The following is a 21,076-nucleotide window of genomic DNA, read 5'->3' as shown; positions in this document are numbered from 1 at the left end:
GACAGTTTTAAATTCTGTACAGTGGATCACCTGATAATGCTACCAATGTTGAATGCTAAATGGGAAGCCTTCAGGGATTTAATTTTTGAGGCTACTAGGCTTTTCATTTCAACTAAGAAATACTGTTCGAGGTTCATGCCTAAATGGATGTCAGATGAATTAATGAGGCTCGTGGCAGAGAAGAAAAAGATATGGGATGCATATAAAGTATCAGGTGACAGAGAAGCATATGGCAGATATAAACTAGTCTGTGATCAAGTCACAAAGGAGGTTAGGCAGGTGAAGGCAGATTACGAGAAATCCTTGGCAAAGGATGCAAATAAAAACAGCAAAGTGTTCTTATTTATGTAAACTCTAGAAGGAAAGGGATGAATCAGATTGGACCACTCAACACTGATGGGTTGAATATTGATGATCATGCTCAGGTAGCTAATAAACTGAATGAGTATTTTGTATCTACAGGAGGAGTTATTCAATGAGGGGAGTGCCAGAAGTTTATCAAACTTTAACATGGAGCTACGTGATTTTGTAATAACTTAGAGCAAAGTGGAGGAGAAATTGAACTTAAACATTAAAAAACCACCTGAGGTGGATGGGATCTATCCAGTTATATTAAATGAGACAGCAAAGGAAGTAAGTAAACCCTTAGCCATAATTATGAGGGCTTCCATGGACTCAAGGGAGGTCCCCATGGACTGTAGGTGTGCAAATGTATCACCAATTCACAAAGGGGGGTTCAAAAGGTAACACAGGTAACTATAGACTTGTTAATTTAACTTGTGTTCTGGGGAAAATAATGGAATCACTGGTTGAAGAAGCATTGCAGGATCATCTAGACAAGAGGGCTTGTCTGACCAATTTGATTGGATATTATGATATGATCACAAAGGAACTGAATGTCAATAATTTTGATATCATATATTTGGATTTTAGGAAAGCTTTTGATACTATTGCACATGGAAGACCGCTGTACAAATTGGAGAGGTATGGCATTAAGGGTAAGTTACTACAATGGATAAAGGGATGGTTGAGTGGGAGACGACAGAGAGTGGTGGTCAATGGACACTGCTCTTTATGGACAAATGTTATTTGTGGAATTCCCCAGGGTTCGGTGCTGGGCCCATTGTTTTTTTTGTGTATCAATATCAGTGATATTGATGAAGGTATATCAGGATTAATGTCCAAGTTTGCAGATGATACAAAGGCAGGGTTGTTAACGGCAGTAAAGACAGTGTGCTACTCCAACTGGATCTAGATACATTGAGCAAACGGCTGAAAAAGGCATCTGAAGTTTAACATTTACAAATGCAAAATGCTGCATATGGGTAGCAGTAACCGAAGAGAAACATACCAACTGTGTGCTACTACACTCAGGGAAGTGGAAAGTGAAAAAGACCTGGGGGTAATTGTGCAGTCAAATAAGAAGTCCTCTGAGCAGTGCAGAGAGGCTGCCAGGGCAGATCACAGAGTCTTGTTAATGATATATAGGAATTTTGATAGCAGGGACAGGGATGTTGATTATCCTGTTATACAAGGCAATGGTCAGACCACACCTAGAGTACTGTGTACTGGTCTGTAGGCCTCATTTTAGGAAAGATGTAGAGTTGCTAGAGCGAGTACAAAGAGGGGCAACAAGATTGGTGGGGGGAACAAAGGAGTGCTTTTACCAAGAAAGGTTTAAGTTTTGCAAATTGCAGCTCCTGGAGAGTAGGCACTGCAAGTTGATCTGATTGAGATGCAGAAAGCCTTGAATGGGTTGAGCAAGCTGAATGCTGATGGGATTCTTCCTCTTGCTCAGATTAAGAACCTGACGGGGCACAGATTCAAATTGTGGAAAGACAGTTGTGGAATAGATGTGCGTAAATTGGCCTTTAGCCAGCGGTAGTTGATTGGTGGAACAGACATCCATCTTTTGTTGTGGAAGTTGATAGCCTAAATAAATTTAAGGCTGAGCTCGACAGGCATTTGGAATGAATGGAGGAGTGAAATGGGAAGGTTTTTTTTTTTTTTGTCTGATGTGAACTTTCTTGCATGTGCCTGTACTGCTAATACTAACGTTAATGATTTTTTTACCAATAGATGGATGTTAGGTACCCTACTATGACCCAGAAACAGAACAGATGAGCAAATGATGGAAACATACATCTTCACCAATCTGCAAAAAAGCCAAGTTTCAATAGTCTGCAACAAGGTCATGTCAGTCTTCTGGGGCTCTAAAGGTATCCTTATGTATTACTTCCCAAAAGGAACAGGAACACTGGAGAATAATACACAAACCTCCAGATAAAGTTAAGATAGGTTTTCAAATTGAAGGGATGTGGGAAGCTATCCAAAGGTGTATACCTCCTTGCCAACAATGCTGATGCTCACAAAGCTGTTCTCACAGTGGACTTTGCAGTCAGGTGTTTGAAAATCTGCAGTACCCACCTTATTCTCCCAACGTCTCAACTTCTTCCTCTTTCCTCACGTGAAGAAACTATTATGGGACCATAGATTATGATTTCAGACTGATAAAAATTCTATTAATGAAGTGAAAGGCTGGTCTTCAACACAAAGTGAGTTACACTCAAGAGGCCTAAAAGAGCTTATCCAGGGATGGGAAAAATGTGCAGTTCTAGAAGAGAAAGAAAGAAATAAAATATTGCCAAGCACACTAACTGAAACATTTTTAGTGAGGGTAAATACTGACTACCCCTCACAATATTCACACAATGTTTAAATTTCATTATTTTCAAAACATGCGATAAAAGAAAAAAGCAAATGTTCAGTCAAAACAGATTTCTGCTAAACTGGTGTATCAAGTTAAAACTTGATTTGCATGGGCTCAAAAGATGTAGCCTTCTTCACCAACTTTAGACACTATTACGTTTTAAAAAATTTTAAGAATTGTCAATTAATCATTTACTAAACTTTCTGATCAAATCGCGCGTGCGTGCACACACACACACGAATTGAGAGCCTAAAAAAACAAAACAAAACATTACGTACATTAAAATAACTAAGGGAAACTACTGTGTACACAGACTAAATAGTAATATATATAACGATTAACAACAGTTGAAAATAAATATATAATTCTTATTGCTGTATACTGCCAATCACAATTTTCCAAGGGTGGTATCAAATACCAAAAAAAAGTAAAAGGAACTGGATCCTCTGTTTCTGTAATCACACACACACACACACACGAATTGAGAGCCTAAAAAAAAAAAAAAAACATTACGTACATTAAAATAACTAAGGGAAACTACTGTGTACACAGACTAAATAGTAATATATATAACGATTAACAACAGTTGAAAATAAATATATAATTCTTATTGCTGTATACTGCCAATCACAGTTTTCCAAAGGGGGTATCAAATACCAAAAAAAGTAAAAGGAACTGGATCCTCTGTTTCTGTAATCAGTGATATAACTATGATTTTTAACCTAGGGTCAAATACCTGAAATGCATCTTTGCTTTTCATAATTTTTATTAAATTAATTAATTAAATTGTTAAATCATGATTTAAATAAAAATTAATGTTATTTGTGTTAATATTATGTGTTAATTAAATGATGAATTAAAATATTAAACTGTTAGCAACAACATCATTTGCTGAATAGTGCAAGAAAGATAGGAAAAAAAAAAACAGCCTATGTGTTTCCCTCCTAGGTAAACACATAGGTTGTTTTTTACAAATTTGGTTTGCCTTTTACATTTTCCTAACCCACTGGCCTCAAATATCTACGGTTTTTTCATGCCTGCTAGTTTTTATGCAAATTGACTTTTCAACCTTACAGGTCACTATTTTATTTGATGGAACGGCAAAGGTTATTGGCATTTTGTCCATATTAGCACTCTGTCCTATTTCGATAATTTTCTTCTGTGTGCACTTGATGGCATATTTGGGAAAAGAAATAATTGTTTCTTCATATTCAGGGGCCACTTTTTGAGCCAACTTTGTTCAAGTCTTCATGGAAAGCCTGTTTCTCTTCATAAAAAGGTAGCACCGAGATGGTACACTTTTGAAGTCTAAGATACCGTATGTTATGGCAAATTTCTGGGCTTCTATTTGTATCATCTTAGTAGATATTGCTATTCCATTTTTATGGTGGTTTAAAACCCATTCCAAAATAACTGCTTTGACTGCCAGCCACTGTGCCTCTTTACCTCATAGGCATCTTTTCGCCTTGTTTATTGAAGTTAAAATATCTTTTTGTTGACCCCAAATTCTAATCATTTTTTCGGTTGGTGGGAGCCTGAAATGATGTGAAGCTGCTCTATTGCATTGTATCTCTGCGTAAGCTACGACAAGCAACTTATAGCCTGCTGTATAAGAAATCCTGTTGTGTTTATTTAACTCAGCCATTATCTGTGAATAAAAAAATAAGATTTCCACTTTCTTCAAAATAAAGTTACAATATAAAACACTTATATATAACAATTACTACTTACAGTATTGATACTGTTAACAGAACAAAAATCAAAACATGCAAATAGCAATGTAACTATTTCACACTATGGTAACATGTACAGAAGATAAGTAACCCTCTTACACTACCTTTAAAGAGTCCATGTCACTCACCTTATACTTGTTAACAGTGTTAATGAAAACTCCAAAATTAAAAAACAACTCTCAGTACTTGATGTATAAGACACAGCTTGATTTTTGGACTAATTATGGGGTAAAAAAATGCATCTTATATGCCTGAAAATACAGTATGTATTTTTATGCATAGGTAACGAAATAAATGGAACTTTCAGCCACGATAACACATATGTATATAGTAGTTACTTTGTGCAGCAAAAAATAATTACTTATTTTTTGCTGCACCATTTACAAACTTTGTTTTTTTACTGCCAAATCAATCACTCTTTTCAGCAAAAGTAGTTGAGTTGGACAGCATTCAGTTCGTTGATTCATCATTCAGTTTGTTGATTTTCACATATCATTTAATTTTGTTAATTAGTAAGGTAATAAAAGTGTAAATTGGTGCTTTGTCTATTTTTAAGTCTGTGGTTAATATTTCTCCAATTTTCGCTTATTAGAATTTCTGCTTAATATAATCAAAATTCAATTCACAAACATGACCACAATAACCAGCGCTTACTGTAATTATTTTATGGCACCAGCATAAAAAAAAAAAATAAATGCTGGCTCGTTCGGTTACTGACGTTTCAAATTATTGACATTCAGATTTTCAATGCTCTACTATATTTAGGTCATTGTTATTCTAGAGTGTTTCAATAAATTTGCCCCTTGTGTCTATTGTGGGCAACCTCTTACTGGATGGTGGCCATTGAAATTGCCAAAAAGATAGATTGGAGATGGGAGTTGCATAATAAGATTATCAAGTTCTGTATTGAGGAATGGTTGAGAAGGTGGAATATATATGGGAACTAAGGTAATTGAAATATGAGTTGCCATGGCTTCTAGAGCAGTTTGTAACTGAACCAACAATTAGTAATGCTGGCCAAAGCAAAGTTTACTGCAATCCAGTCTACACTTCTTTTCCCTTCATTTGAATTTATCCTTCCTGATTCTAGCATTGTTTAATACCATTTAAAATTTTTCCTTTGTTCATTCCACTATCCTCTCTTAGAGTATCATATACTTTAGCTACTAAGCCCCCCCCCTAAGGTTATCAAACTCTGTAGCAAATTTTCTCATTGTTTGGTCATCCTTTTGCAATCTCATTAGGTAAGCTGCCTGCCTCCTGCCCTTTGATCTTTTCAACAAGCTTTGTGTGTTTTTTTTTTTTTTTTTTTTTTAGGTGTGACTTCCATATCTGGCTGCAGTTTTTCAGGTGAAGTTTCACAGTTGCCTTATATAATGGAATTATAATATCCTTATATCAACAAGCTTCACAAGTTCACAATTTCAGCTATTTGAAAATCCCCAAAACCTATCCAATTTATTCCAAGGGAGCAGTGCCCTCTATCCTTTCATCACTGTCACTTAAGAAAATGAGAAACTTGGATCTGATATGGGCTGCACAGTCTGATAACTAAACATCTAAGAGGAGATCTAATTGAGATAATAAATTGCTGAAGGGGTTTAGTAAAATGTCTGTTCTTGTACAGAAGACAAAAACTAGGTAGAACAAACGACACTTTTGCCACCGCCTATGGCTAGAGTCACTCAACATAGTAAACAATCCAAAGGCATTAAATCGCCAGAAAGGCATACGTCTACATCCCATCCTAGAGACAACCGTTTTAATGCTGGATGATCAGTGGTGTAGAAAGCAGCGCACGTCCGTGCAACAACAATAACGCATGATTAACGTGCCTCACTCAGCTCGTTGTATTTAATTTTGTCAGTTGACGAAGAGACACGCGTCTCGAAAGCTACTGATTTTAAACTGGATTATAACTTACGTGTATGTTATTATAGGTGGAACAAATATAAAATCTCAGATAATAACAGGAGACTGGATGTCTTGAAATTTACTTATGGGAAGTGGCTTATCAAATACTAGATTAAACTGCCTCCCAATGAGCCAGAAAGTTCGGCTAAATTCAAAACGGAATTGTATGGTTCTTGTGGGAATGGGAAAAGCACGACTATTATCTTTCGTTTTATTTTATATTATTCACTGATTTATGTGGTGGTTTTTTTTTTTTTTTTTTTTACTAATGCAAAAAAATCCACTTTAAAAGAGCCTTACTAATACAAATAATTGCCTCCTGCTAATGTAGTATCTTGCCTGATAAACCTATTTATGCCCCTACCTACAGTAGAACCCCGTTAACTGGACTTGATGGGACCGCATTCAGTCCGGATTAACCGGAAGCTATCTTTAACATACCAATTTTTATTTAAAGTCACTAAATGACAAAATTTTAACTAAATCGGTTTCTGTATTAAATTAATAAAACAATATTTTAAAGTAAAAATTATAAAAAGTAAAAGAACACGGTAAGTAAACAAAATAATGTAGCAATAAAGTTTTAAGATAGAACATCATATTACACAAAATATATATATATATATTATAACTTTTTTATTGTTATAAAATATATATATATATATTATAACACAAAACAAAACTAATTTTGAGAAGTTTACTTGAAATAGTCAATGTTTTTTTGCTTTAATTTTGAAACTCACTTTCAAAATTAATGGGTGTACGTGTGGACAATTGCCAGCTGCAGCTGTCAACTGAATAGGCCAGCACTTGAGATTACCCTATGATTATCTGCGACCATACCATATGATCCGGTCGGATTTTTGGAGGTCACAGTCATAAAACAATAAAAACAGTTAGCAGTCCCCTGTTTATGAGACTTTTCTGATGCAATCTATTATAAATGGATAGTAAACACGATCTTATTGAGTTTGGGATAATACAGACAGCTGGAATTCTGTGGGTTTTTACATTATTATGGTGAAATGTGTTTCTCCTTACATGAAATCATCAATCATATCAAAAAATTAAATAAATTTTCAGAACCTTCTCTTCATTCCTATTTTTTAAGTTTCGTAACTTGTTACTTCGTTCTCACTTGCACGTATTGTGTTAGTTGCAATTTGTGTGTGCAGTGTTCTTTGTTGTTGATTGCTTATCTTTTTTATTGTTTTAAATTTTAAACCCCCTCGCAAATGTCAGTGAATAGAAAATGTTTTTTTTCGATAGTTAGAATTTTTCCCCTGACTGAAAATCCAGTCCGGATCATTGGGGTACGGATTAACGGAGTTTTACTGTATTATGAAACTGTGCTTATAGCATATATTTAAATGCACTTCTAACCTATTACATTAGTATTAGCATTAGTAGAGGCATACGATGCAAGAAAGCAAGCTTATGCAGCATCAGCCAAACCTCCCCCATTTCACCCCACCATTCGTTCCTAATGCCTGTCCAGCTCAGCCTTAAATTTAATTAGGCTATCAACTTCCACAACAAAAGGTGGAAGTCTATTCCACTAATCAACCCCCCCACCAGCTAAAGGCAAACATCCACACATCCATTATATCACTGTCTTTCCTCAATTTGAATCTATGCTCCCTCAGATTCTTAATCTGAGCAAGAGAAAGAATCCCATCAGCATTCAGCTTGCTCAACCCATTCAAGGCCTTATACACCTCAGTCAGAACACCTATTCTCCAGGTGCTGCAATTTGCAGAAATTAAGCCTTTTCTTGGTAAGAGCACCCCTTTGTTCCCCTCACCAATATTGTTGTCCTTCTTTGTACTTGTTCTAGCAACTCTACATCCATCCTAAAATGAGGCCTCCAGACCTGTACACAGTACTCTAGGTATGGCCTCACCATTGCTTTGTCCATAAGGTATGTTCGTGTCAGACGGCACCTGGGATTTCTCCCATCTCCGCGTGTGTTTCGCTGTATCGAGGACAGTACACTGTCAAGCCAGAGACTTGAAAGTGTGTGGGCTGTGTCTGTTTTTTTTTTTTTTTTTTGGTAGTTGTTGGCGCATCGGCTTCTGTGGCCATAATGCACCTCCCAAGGTTTTTGCAGTACTTTGAGCCAAGCCCGAGGCGAGATTCAAACCCGCGACCTTTGGGTTGCTAGGCAGATACTTTAACCACCCGGCTAGCCCGGTCGGCTGGCCGTGTCTGTGCAGTGTGATATGTTGTGCCCATTGTTTATCCGGCTTATGGGCCGCCAGGCCTCTAGTGGGCCCCGACGTGGCCTATACACTGCCACGTGGTGGCTAACAGGGTGTATCCAGTATCACAACAAATTGCTCTGGAAGGTCCTGCCACCTAGTTTCCTGGGATTAAACCTATTAAAAAAAAAAAAAAAATTGCGTTTGACATTAATGCTTAATGGGATTGCTGTTAGGAAATTGCTCGTTGGGGTTGAATGCTAAAGAGATGTGTTAAAGGCCAAATAGGTTCGGCAAAATTTTGATGTTATTAAATTTAGACATGTGAGGCTATACACTGGATAAAAGCTAATAGTGTTAGTTGTCTTAGAGATTTACACAAAACCGGTAGAATTAGACGTTGATTATAATTTGGCGGCATTGTTAAGGATGTACTCGGTCAATTTAGCGAGGGGAGGAGACTGAAGACTGGGGGAAAACAGATAGAAGAACAGGGACGATAGAGTAGGCATCCCCAAAGAGGTCAGTGGAGATGAGCCCCACCAGGCGAAGTATGGGGGGGGTAGGCAGGGAGGAGAGGAGACAGAGATCCGTCTCCTCCCTCCCATGCCTGGGGATGGGGGTTTTAAAGGGAACCAGGTTAGAGTACCCAGTTCAGATCGCCAATGGCATGTTGGCAGCAAAGCTGCAGAATGTCTTCCTCGGTGTCATGTCCAAGCAGTGTCAAATCTGGTATGAAGGTCAAGCTGCCCATCCCACTCCGGGGGTGGAATATGTTAGCTGGTAGTGGGGAACCCAACAGGCGAGGGAGTGAGAGAGACACACACATTTACTTCATTCATAATCTGCATTCTCACTCTACTTGCATTCTTTTTTTAATTTTTTTTATTTATTTATTTTTAAATATTTTTTTCTTATTTTATAATTTTTTTTTCCCCAAGATATATATATATATATATATATATATATATATATATATATATATTTTTTTTTTTTTTTTCGCTGAACTCATTCATCTTTTTCTCACACACCAGGAGGGTATACAATGTAGTGTAAATTTAAATACTAATTAAAACTAGGGTTAGTGTGTACTTAACTGTAGCATTTATGGTTTGCGTTCTTTTTCTTACACGCTTATACTTTTATTCATGCTTGCCGGGATAATCACCTCCCTGTTCCTGCTAGCAAAATTCCTATATATCATTAACAAGACTCCATGACCTTCCCAGGCAGCCCATCTGCACTGTTCAGCAAACTTCATATTTGAGTGCACAATTACCCCCAGGTCTTTTTTACTTTCCACTTCTCTGAGCATAGTACCACTTCTCGGCTCATTTGCCCAACTTATCTAGATCCAGTTGGAGTAGTATATTGTCTTTACTATCGTTAATAATCTTGCAAACCTTTGTATCATCTGCAAACCTGGACATTAATCCTGATATACCTTAATTAATATCATCGATGAATACACAAAACAACAATGGGTCCAGCACTGAACCCTGGGGAACTCCACTAATAACTTTGTCCATGAAGAGCAGTGTCCATTAATTACCACTCTGTTGTCTCCCACTCAACTGTCCCTTTATCCATTGTAGTAATTTTCCCTTAATGCCATGCCTCTCCAATTTGTACAATAGTCTTCCATGTGCAACAGTATCAAAAGCTTTCCTGAAATCCAAGTATATGATATCACAATTATTTTTGACATTCAGTTCCTTTGTGACCACATCACAGTATCCAATCAACTTGGTCAGACAACACCTCCCTTTAACAAATCTTTGCTGTCTTGACTATTACTGCAGTCTTGTCTAGATGATCCTGCAATGCTTCTCTGACCAGTGCTCCATTATTTTCCCCAGAACACAAGTTAAATTAACAGGTCTATAGTTACCTGTGTCACCTTTTGAACCCTCTTTGTGAATTGGTGATACATTTGCACACTGCCAGTCCATGGGTACCTCCCTGGAATCCAAGGAAGCTCTCATAATTATGGCTAAGGGTTTGCTGACTTCCTTTGCTGCCTCATTTAATATAACTGGATAGATCCCATCTACCCCAGGTGCCTTCCTTATGTTTAACTTCAATAATTTCTTATCCACTTTGCTCTCAGTTATTACAAAATCACTTAGCTCCCTGTTAGAGTTTGATAAACTTCTGGAATTCCCCCATTGTGAATGTAGATGCAAAATACTCATTCAGTTTATCAGCTACCTGAGCATGATCATCAATAGACAACGCATCTATGTTTAGTGGTCCAATCTGATTCATCCCTTTCCTTCTAGAGTTTAAGTAAAGAACTCTTTGCTGTTTTTATTTGCATCCTTTGGCAAAGATTTCTCGTAATCTGCTTTCACCTGCCTAACCTCCTTTGTGACTTGATTACAGATATGCTTATATCTGCCATAGACTTCTGTGTTGACTGATAATTTGTATGCATCCCATACATTTTTCTTCTCTACCACCAGCCTCGTTAGTTCATCTGACATCCATTTATGCCTGAACCTTGAACAGTATTTCTTAGTTGGAATGAAAACCCTAGTAGCCTCCAAGATTAAGTCCCTGAACACTTCCCATTTAGAATTCAATGTTGGTAACATAATCAGTTGATCCAACTGTACAGAATTTAAAAATTGTCTGAGACCCCGGTAGTCACTTTTTGAAAGCAAAAGCCCTTCCCTTTAGTCTTGATAGTAGTTACATTAGCATTAGTAGAGGCATGATGCAAAAAAGCAAGCTTATGCAGCATCAGCCAGAAAAAAAAAAAAAAACTTCCACTTCACCCCTCTGTTCGTTCGAAATACCTGTCCAGCTGAGCCTTAAATTTATTTAGGCAATCAACTTCCACAACAAGGGATGGAAGTCTGTTCCACCAACCAACTACCCGCTGGCTAAAGGCAAATTTTCGTACATCTATCCTACATCTGTCTTTCCTCAATTTGAATTTATGCCCTCTCAGGTGATTATTCTGAGCAAGAGTCAGGATCCCATCAGCATTGAGCATGCTCAAACCATTCAAAGCTTTATACACCTCTATCAGATCAACTCGCCGGTGCCTAGTCTAAAGACACTGTAATTTGCAAAACTTAAGCCTTTCTTCATAAGAGCAACCCTTTGTTCCATTCACTAATCTTGTTGCCCTTTTATGTACTCGTTCCAGCAGCTCTACATCCTTCTTGAAATGAGACTTCCAGACCTGTATACAGTACTCAAGGTTTGGGCTGACCATTGCCTTATACAAGGGAATAATCATCTCCTTATCCCTGCTTGAAAAATTCCCATATATCATTGAGAAGACACCATGAGCTACTCTTGCAGCCCGTCTGCACTGCTCAGAGAACTTCATATTTGCCTGCACAATTACCCCCAGGTCCTTTTCATTCTCTACCACTGTCAGTGTAGTACCACAGAGTTGATACGTTGCTCTGAGGTTGCTGTTTCCCATATGTAGTACTTTACATTTGTCAGTGTTAAACTTCATTTACCACCTCTCAGCCCATCTGCTCAACCTTTCCAGATCCTATTCCAGCAGCATAGCGTCAGTAGTGTCCTTGACAACCCTGCCAACTTTTGTATCGTCTGCAAACTTGGACATTAAGCTTGATTTACCATCATCAATATTATTTATAAATACAGAAAACAATAATGGACCCAACACTGAACCCTGAGGGACTCCACTGATAACATTAGGTCACAATGTCCATTGATTACCACTCTGTCTTCTCCCCCTCAACCACCTCTTTATCCATAGCAACAATTTGCCTCCAATGCCACACTGCTCCAATTTGTGCAGCAGTCTTCCATGTGCAACAGTATCAAAAGCTTTTCTAAGATCCAAGTATATAATATCAAAGTTATTCCCTGCATCCAGTTCTTTTGAGACTGCATCATAGTATCCAATCAAATTGGTCAGGCTAGGCTTCCCCTTAGCAAAACCATGCTGTGTCTGAGCTATAACTGAAGTCTTGTCTAGATGATCCTGCAGTGCTTCTTTAACCAGTGCCTCCATTAATTTTCCTGGAACAGAAGTTAAACTCACAGGTCTTTAAATACTTGTGTCAGCCTTTGAAGCTCTCATAATTATGGCTAAGGGTTTTCTTACTTCCTTTGCTGCATCCTTTAATATAACTGGATAGATCTCATCCACCCCAGGTGCCTTTCTTGTGTTTATCTTCAACAATTTCTCCTCCACTTTACTCTCAGTTATTACAAGATTATCTAGCTTACTGCCAGTGTTGAATACACCTCTGGCATGCCGACTGGGCTAGCCAGGTGGGTAAAGTGCATGCCTGGCAACCGAAAGGTCGCGGGTTCGAATCCCGTCTCGTGCTTGGATCAAAGTACTGCAAAAAAAAACCTTGGGAGGTGCATTGTGGCCACAGAAGCCGATGCACCAACAAATACAAAAAAAAAAAAAAAAAAACTCTGGCATTCCCCTTGCTGAATAACTCCTCATGTGTGAATGTCATTGCAAAATATTCATTTACTTTGTTAGCTACCTGAGCAGGAGCCGACCGGGCTAGCCAGGTGGGTAAAATGCCTGGCTAGCAACCCAAAGGTTGTGGGTTCGAATCCTGCCTCGGGCTTGGATCAAAGTACTGCAAAACCCTTGGGAGGTGCATTATGGCCACAGAAGCCGTTGCGCCAACAACTACCAAATAAAAATAAAAAAAAACCTGAGCAGGATCATCAACAGTTGAACCATCGTTATCAAGTGGACCAATCTGATTCATCCCCTTCCTTCTAGAGTTTACATAAGTAAAGAACTCTTTGCTGTTTTTCTTTGCATCCCTTGAGAAGGATTTCTTGTAATCTGCCTTTGCCTGCCTAACCTCCTTTGTAACTTGGTTACAGATCAATTTATATCTATCATAGGCTTCTGTGTCACGTGTTAATTTATGTGTATCCCAAGCATTTTTATTCTCTGCCATATGTTTCATTAGTTCATCTGACATCCGTTTAGACCTAAACCTTGAAAAATATTTCTTAGATGGTATGTAAACCTATTAGCTTCCAAGATAAGTTCTTTGAATGGTTTCCATTTTGAATTTGCTGTTGATAACATCATCAGTTGGTCCCACTGTATAGAATTTAAATACTGCCTCAGACCATCGTAGTCGCCTTTACGAAAGCAAAAACCCTTCCCTTTACCCCCCTGATGGTAGTTACCTCTTTGAGTAAATCCCTCTTCAGCATACTGTGATCACTGCCATCTAGTGGTTCCTTTATCTGCAGATTCTTAAAGCATGAAGAATCACTAGTGATAATCAGATCAAGAGTATTACTCCCTCTAGTTGCCTCCCGAACATGCTGATGTAGAAAACAATCATCCAATAAATCCACAAAAGCCTTGCTAGTGTGTGAGTGACCATCCCACAAATTCCAGTCAATATCTGGGAAATTAAAATCCCCCATTATAAGACTCTCTGATGTACTGGCCCACTCTATTTCCCTGTACAGTTTCTTATTATACTCATCAGAGTTATTAGGCCTATAGCACACTCCTCTCAAATTTGATCTCCCAATGCTTATGTCACACCAAACTGACTCGACACTGCACTGTCCAACAATGTCGACTGGCTTCACTTCTTGGATTTTATGTGTTTCTTAACTAATAGCATAACCCCTCCTCCCTTCCTATCCTGTCTATCCTTTCTGTACACATTGTACTCCCCAAATTCTAGTTCTGCATTCCTTATATCTGTGTGACACCATGTATCTGATATCCCAACAATATCCGCCTTTGATGCTTTTTGCAATACCTCAAATTCATCAAATTTATATACCAAAGTCGTAGCATTGGTGTACATGCAATTATGCATGCACCTGTTCTCTTTCTTAGCTACCCTAACACAACCCATGTGTTTACTTGTACCGCAATGACTTCCAGCAGTCTCTGAAATATCCTGTATCTTGTTTTCCAGGCTTTTGCTCATTCCAATAGAAGCAGTGCAAGAATCACTTTCACCTCTGCTAGTGGCTATTGTTAATCTATTAGTCCTTGTATCCCCCCCAAGCTAGCAGTTTTTCGACCCACCTAACACTGCCTCGATAGCATTAGCAAACATTCTTGCACCCTTTCTATTTAAGTGTATCCCATTCCTGTAGAGGCAGTCCGTTCTGTTAACAAGTACAGACCAGGCTAAAAAAAGTTCTAACCCTTGAGCCTTGCACAATCTTTCCAGGGCCAAATTGATCGACAAGGCTCTCATCATATACTCCCTCCTATCGTGTCTGAGCAGAATTGCAGACACTTTCCAATTCAACCCTAATTCACGGCTTTTTTTCAACAGTGATCTGTACTTGTTGAGTAATTCTGCCGGTCTCCTACTCTTAATATCATTAGTGCCAATGTGTACAACTATATCACCTTTTGTGCCCTTAAAGGATGATATCTGCTCTACAACATCATCAACCTTTGCCCCCGGTAGACATACCCTGGTCCTGTTCCACCTATCCTTTTTACAAAGCATGTTCCCCATTTCCCTGACAATAGTCACCAACAACTACTAGTTCCTGTGGGATCAGCTGATTCTGCCTTGGGGGTTGCTGCTGTGTTGCGTGTCTGTGTCTGAGACCCCTGTAGTCACCTTTTCGAAAGCAAAAGCCCTTCCCTTTAGTCTTGATGGTAGGTACATCTTTAAGTAATTACCATATCAGTACATTGTGATCACTGTTACCAAGTGGGTCCTTTATTCGAAAATTCTTACTTCATGAATAATTACTGCTGATAATCAGTTCAAGAGTATTACTCCCTCTGATTGCCTCTTGAACATGCTACTGTAGAAAACAGACAGTCATCCAGTAAATCCACAAAAGTCTTCCTAGTGTGCAAGTGACCAACCCACAAGTTTCAGTATATATCTGGAAAGATAAAATCCCCCATTATACGACATTCTAATTTACTGGCCTATTCTATTTCTCTGTACAGTTGCTCATTATACTCATCAGATTCATTAGGCCTACAACACACACCTACTCTCATTTTTCCTTTCCCAGTGCTTATGTCATACCAAACAGACTCAACATTTCATTGTTCACCAACATCAATTGGATGCACTTCCTTAGATTTTGTGTTTCTTAACTAACAATATAACCCCTTCTCTCTACCTGTCCTGTCTATCCTTTCTGTACACATTTACTTCCCAAATTCCAATTCTGCACTCCTTATATCTGTGTGAGACCATGTCTCTGATATCCCAACAATATCTGCCTTTGATATCTTGACTAGCACTTCAAGTTCATCAAATTTATTAATTATACTCCTAGCATTGGTGTTACATGCAAGTATACATGCACCTGTTTCTACTATCAGTTACCCTAACACAATTCATGTATTTATTTGTTCCACTGTTCCGGAGTGAATGGGATCTATCCAGTTATATTAAAGTAGGCAGCAAAGGAATAAGCAAACCCTTAGCTATAATTATAAGAGCTTCTTTGGACTCAGGCGAGGTACTCATGGATTGGAGATGTGCAAATGTGACCCCAATTCACAAAGAAGGAGCAAAGAGCGACATAATTAATTATAGACCTGTTAGTTTAACTTCTGTTCCAGGAAAATTAATGGAGGCACTGGTTAAAGAAGCACTGCAGGATCATCTAGACAAGACTCCAGTTATAGCTCGGACACACCATGGTTTTGTTAAGGGAAAGTCTTGCCTGACCAATTAGCCTCTACTAATGCTAATGTTTTCTGACCATCCCAGAAGTCTATCTAGGTCATTCTGAAGAAGCTCTGCTTGGCGGCGATCCCCTTGCAGACTGATCTTTATGTCATCTGCAAGTTTAGACCTCATGCCCTCCATCCCTTTATAGATGTCATTTAAGATAATCAAAAACAACAGTGGTCCCAATACTGATCCTTGGGGAACGCCACTACTTACATTAACCCAATCTGAGGAATAACCATTTATCACAACCCTCTGCCTGGTCCCCTCAAGCCATTGTGCTATCCATCTAAGGATTTTCCTTATGATTCCAGCCTGCTCCAACTTATAAAGTAACCACTCATGTGGGGCTGAAATCCAAATGCCGAAATTATTCCCTAAATCCAGCTCACGAGTGACTGGTTCAAAATGGCTAACCAGATTTTGATGAATGTGATTTTCCATTTACAAAAACCATGATGTGTATCCTACAGAATTCCACTTCCATCTAAATGAACCTGAATTCCACCCTTGATCAATGCCTCCATTATTTTCCCTACTACTGAAGTTAGACTGGCCGGTCGGTACACACCTAGAACCGCCTTTTCTGTTCTATGTTAGATGGAATTTATACCAATCCAACGGAATCTCTCCTGTCTCATAACTAGCCTTAATGGTTCAATGCACTCACTTGCTGCCTCCTTTAAGATTATAGGTTATATGCCATCAACCACAGGAGCCTTACTCGCCTGTAGGCGCAAAAGTTCTCATTAAATAATCATTTGAAATTTCAACATCATTAATTACATTTTTTTCAACTTCACTTCCATCATATCTCATTGACACAAAGGGTTTTTTATGTAAATATCGATGCAAAGTAACTATTGAGTTCATCTGCAACTTCTGCTATGTTATCTAATATATCCATGTCAATTACATAAGGGTTCAATCTGATTTGCCATTATGTTCTTTGCATTTATATATGTGAAGAATTCCTTAACTGCACTCTTTGCTGCTTTATTCTTTATCCCCACTCTGCTCTCTGCCAGACTCAGTAAAGATACTATAGTGAGAATTATACTTCGCTTAATAAAACGTCTTTCTACTTCAGAAAATGATGAACATAAGTTTGAGCATGCTCAGTGCTGATGGGATTCTTCCTCTTGCTCAGAATAATCACCTGAGAGGGCATAAATTCAAATTGAGGAAAAATAGATGTTTGTTTGTTTTTTTTATTTGGTTTTTAGGAGCATTAGCAACTAAGGCCATATTGCTCCAGAGATATATGGTGGTTATTCCCTGACCTTTCCGCAACCTCTGTATTTGGTGGTCATGAGCTCGAAGCCTGGTCTAATGAAGAAGCGTGTGCTACGCACTGGTGCTCCTGCCCACCTGGCTACAGAAGCGCCTGGATAAATATGCGGAAGTTTGCCTTTAGCCCGCAGGTAGTTTGTTGGTGGAACAGACTTCCTTCCTTTTGTTGTGAAAGTTGATAGGCCAAATAAATTTAAGGCTGGACAGGTATTTGAAATGAACGGAGGGATGAAATGGGAGCGTGTTTTTTTTTTTTTTTTTTTTGGCTGATGCTGCTTAAGCTTCCTTTCTGGCATCATATGCCTATGCTAATGCTATGACTCCTAGAAATCTCCATTACATTGCTTTCCATGCTGCTGCTCATTTTAATCACCTCTGCCTGCGGCCGCTTTTAATTGTTTAGTCTATGTATTCCCCCCCCTCCCAAGCTATCAGCCCCGAGTGCCAAGCGTTTCTAGTGATGAGGCGATATCTCTGCGATTATAAAGCGATTTCTAAAGTGATAGTGATACATATTTATAGAGTTTAAAGAAAATTCTCTATTGTACATATATATATATATATAGTTGCTGAAAAGTACCAGCACAAAGAATCCTAAGAAAGGAAAGACACCTTTCTTTTATTTATTTTCTAGTTCTACTAACTACTAATCAACTTCCGCTTGGTCACTAGGTGGTACCGCTCCTGCCTCCCCGTGGCAGGGCCGGAAACCTGGGAGGAAAAGCTCTCACTCCCAGGGCTAAAAGGAGCAAACATGAATGATCCAAATATCACAACCACAGATCCCAAAGATCCGTCTCCTTTGAGTCGGAAAAATGAGGATAATGAGACAAACGTTACCAAAAGACAAAAAAAGGACATAACATCGCTTCATGCACCTACCTTTCTAGTCCTTCATTCAACATCAGAACAGCCATTGGGAAAACTGTCGCCATTTGTAATCCAAAAATGCCTAGAAAGTGTAGCTGGAACACCAAAAAATGTCAAGAGACTGAAATCAGGCGACATTTTAGTCGAGACAGCCAGTGCCAAACATGCAGAAAGACTTCTTCAGATGAGAACTTTTGGAGGGATCCCAGTAGCAGTCTCTCCCCATAACAGCCTAAATACATCAAAAGGGGTAATTTCTGAATGGGACCTTATTAGTGTCTCAGAAGAAGAAATTAAAAATGAGCTAGAAGATCAAGGTGTCATTGCTGTGAGAAGGATTAATGTAACTAGAGATGGTATACTTACTCCAACTAGAAATTTGATACTGACCTTTAACGCTCCCAAACCACCTACATCGGTAAAGGCCGGATATCTAAATTGTAACATCAGACCATACATTCCGAATCCTCTCCGCTGCTTTAAATGCCAAAAGTATGGTCATTCACAAATGGCATGCCGTGGAGTTCATATCTGTTCCAACTGTGGATCTCAAGATCATACCAATCAGAACTGTCCAGCCGAGCAACCGAAATGTCCAAATTGTAAGGGGGATCATTCCGCCTATTCTAAGAACTGCGAATTCTGGAAAAGAGAAAAGCAGATTCAATGATATAAAGTAGAACACTCAGTCACATACCAAGAAGCTAAGAGAACTGTACTCCCGACTATTTTAAACAGACCTTCCTATGCACAGGTCATAAAGAATCGGCGTACAATAGAGACGCAAACAGATTTCACGATTTCCCCAAAGAAGTCTATTTCGGATTGGGCACGAGGTCTACTTATCACATCGCAGCCAAAACAAAAAGAGAAAGTCACAAACACACCACTATCTGTACCTCCAAATGCAAAACACTCAGAAACAAAAGCCACAGAAAAACGTAATATCATAAGCTAGAAGCCAACGGAACAAATGGATACAGAATTGACCAATCAAGCAGAGGAATCAGTACTAGAGATTTTTGCGGAAGAAGAGATGGATACCGGCAAACCATATTTTCCAAAGGAAAAACATAAACTTGAAAAGCTTAAAACAACAGCTAAGAAACAGTCTGACACTTTCTCCAAAACCAAATAATGGGGATTATAATCCAATGGAACTGCAGAGGTTTCCGCAATAATATACATGATATATATGATCTGATTGCACAGCATACCCCGCTGTGTCTTTGCCTGCAAGAAACATATCTCAGACCTCAAGACTCTCCCACAGTAAAGAACTATATCACATACCGTAAAGACAGAGTAACAGGTGGCACGACCCATGGTGGTGTGGCAATTTTGGTAAATTCACATATTCCTTCCCAAGTTCTTCCACTAAACACAATCCTTGAGGCGGTTGCAGTACGCATAGCCATTAAATCTCTCATAACCATTATAACAATTTACGTTCCCCCAAACCAAGAATTACAACAACAAGACCTGGAAGATATATTAACTCAATTACCTCCACCCTTCTGTACACTGGGAGACCTCAATGGACACAGTCCTATGTGGGGAAACACAGCCGTAGACCGGAGAGGAAAACAGATCGAAAAATGGATAGAACAGAATGACTTAACCCTGTTGAATGATGGCACACATACATACACGCATCTTCCATCGGGAAACAGCACAGCTATCGACCTATCATTATGCTCCAACATTATTTCCAATACTTGATTGGTCTGTACACAGAGATCCTCTCAGCAGCGATCACTATCCAATAATCATTTCCATGATATCAGGAACCACATGTCAGTCACGTAGAAATCCCAAATGGAAAGTAAATGAAGCGGATTGGGAAAAGTATAAATCCATTGTAAAATTAGATGCAGATATTATCAAGCAAAAACCGTTAGATGCAGCCGTACAATATGTAACAAATAAACTAATCCAAGCTGCTGAGCAGGCTATTCCAAAAACATCATCACACCTTCCAACACATCCAAAACCATGGTGGAATGAAGAATGTTCACACGCTAAAAGAGAGAGAAATAAAACCTGGAATAACTTCCGAAGATGTCCCACTACAGAGAACCTAGTATTATTCAAAAAGGCACGAGCGCGAGCCAGGTATGTTAGAAGAGCCAGTAGCAAAGCATCCTGGATAAAATTTGCATCCACTTTAACTAGTTCCACACCATCTCAAACTGTCTGGAATAAAATCAGCAAAATGAATGGCAGATACCAGATTAATCCACCTCCAATCCTAAACTGGAATGGACAAATCACCGCACAGCCTTCAGAAATAGCCAATGCACTGGGCGAAACCTTTGCCAAAATATCAGCAACCACATCATATACTCCTAATTTTCAAATATACAAGGCAAGAATAGAAAAACACAAACTGAATTTTTCCACAAGAAATGACGAACACTACAACCTTCCGTTAACTTTCCATGAATTAAGAACAGCTCTGTCGCAGACAAAGCAAAGCGCTGTAGGACCAGACCAAATTCACTACATGATGATAAAGGAACTTGACCACCAATCCCAAATGGCATTACTTGAACTGTTCAACAAAATCTTTCTAGAAAACCAGTTTCCAGATAGTTGGCATCATGCAATAATTCTGGCTTTCCCAAAACCGGGAAAGGATCTTTCTAATCCACGCAACTACCGTCCAATTGCTTTAACAAGTTGCCT

At 38.7% G+C, this 21,076-nt stretch overlaps 1 protein-coding gene across 1 annotated transcript in view; it reads left to right on the top strand.

Moving 5' to 3' along the window:
- The window catches only part of LOC150083240 (leucine-rich repeat-containing protein 49-like), a 494,942-nt gene that overhangs the window by 23,830 nt on the left and 450,036 nt on the right, over positions 1-21,076 (top strand). The gene's annotated exons all lie outside the window — the stretch shown is intronic.

Source organism: Mastigoproctus giganteus, chromosome 7 (assembly GCF_048544385.1).
Source record: "Mastigoproctus giganteus isolate SK-2022 chromosome 7, ASM4854438v1, whole genome shotgun sequence".
Classification (NCBI taxonomy): domain Eukaryota; kingdom Metazoa; phylum Arthropoda; class Arachnida; order Uropygi; family Thelyphonidae; genus Mastigoproctus; species Mastigoproctus giganteus.
Note: the sequence above shows the minus strand (reverse complement) of the source record. Positions and strands in the feature narration are given on the sequence as shown.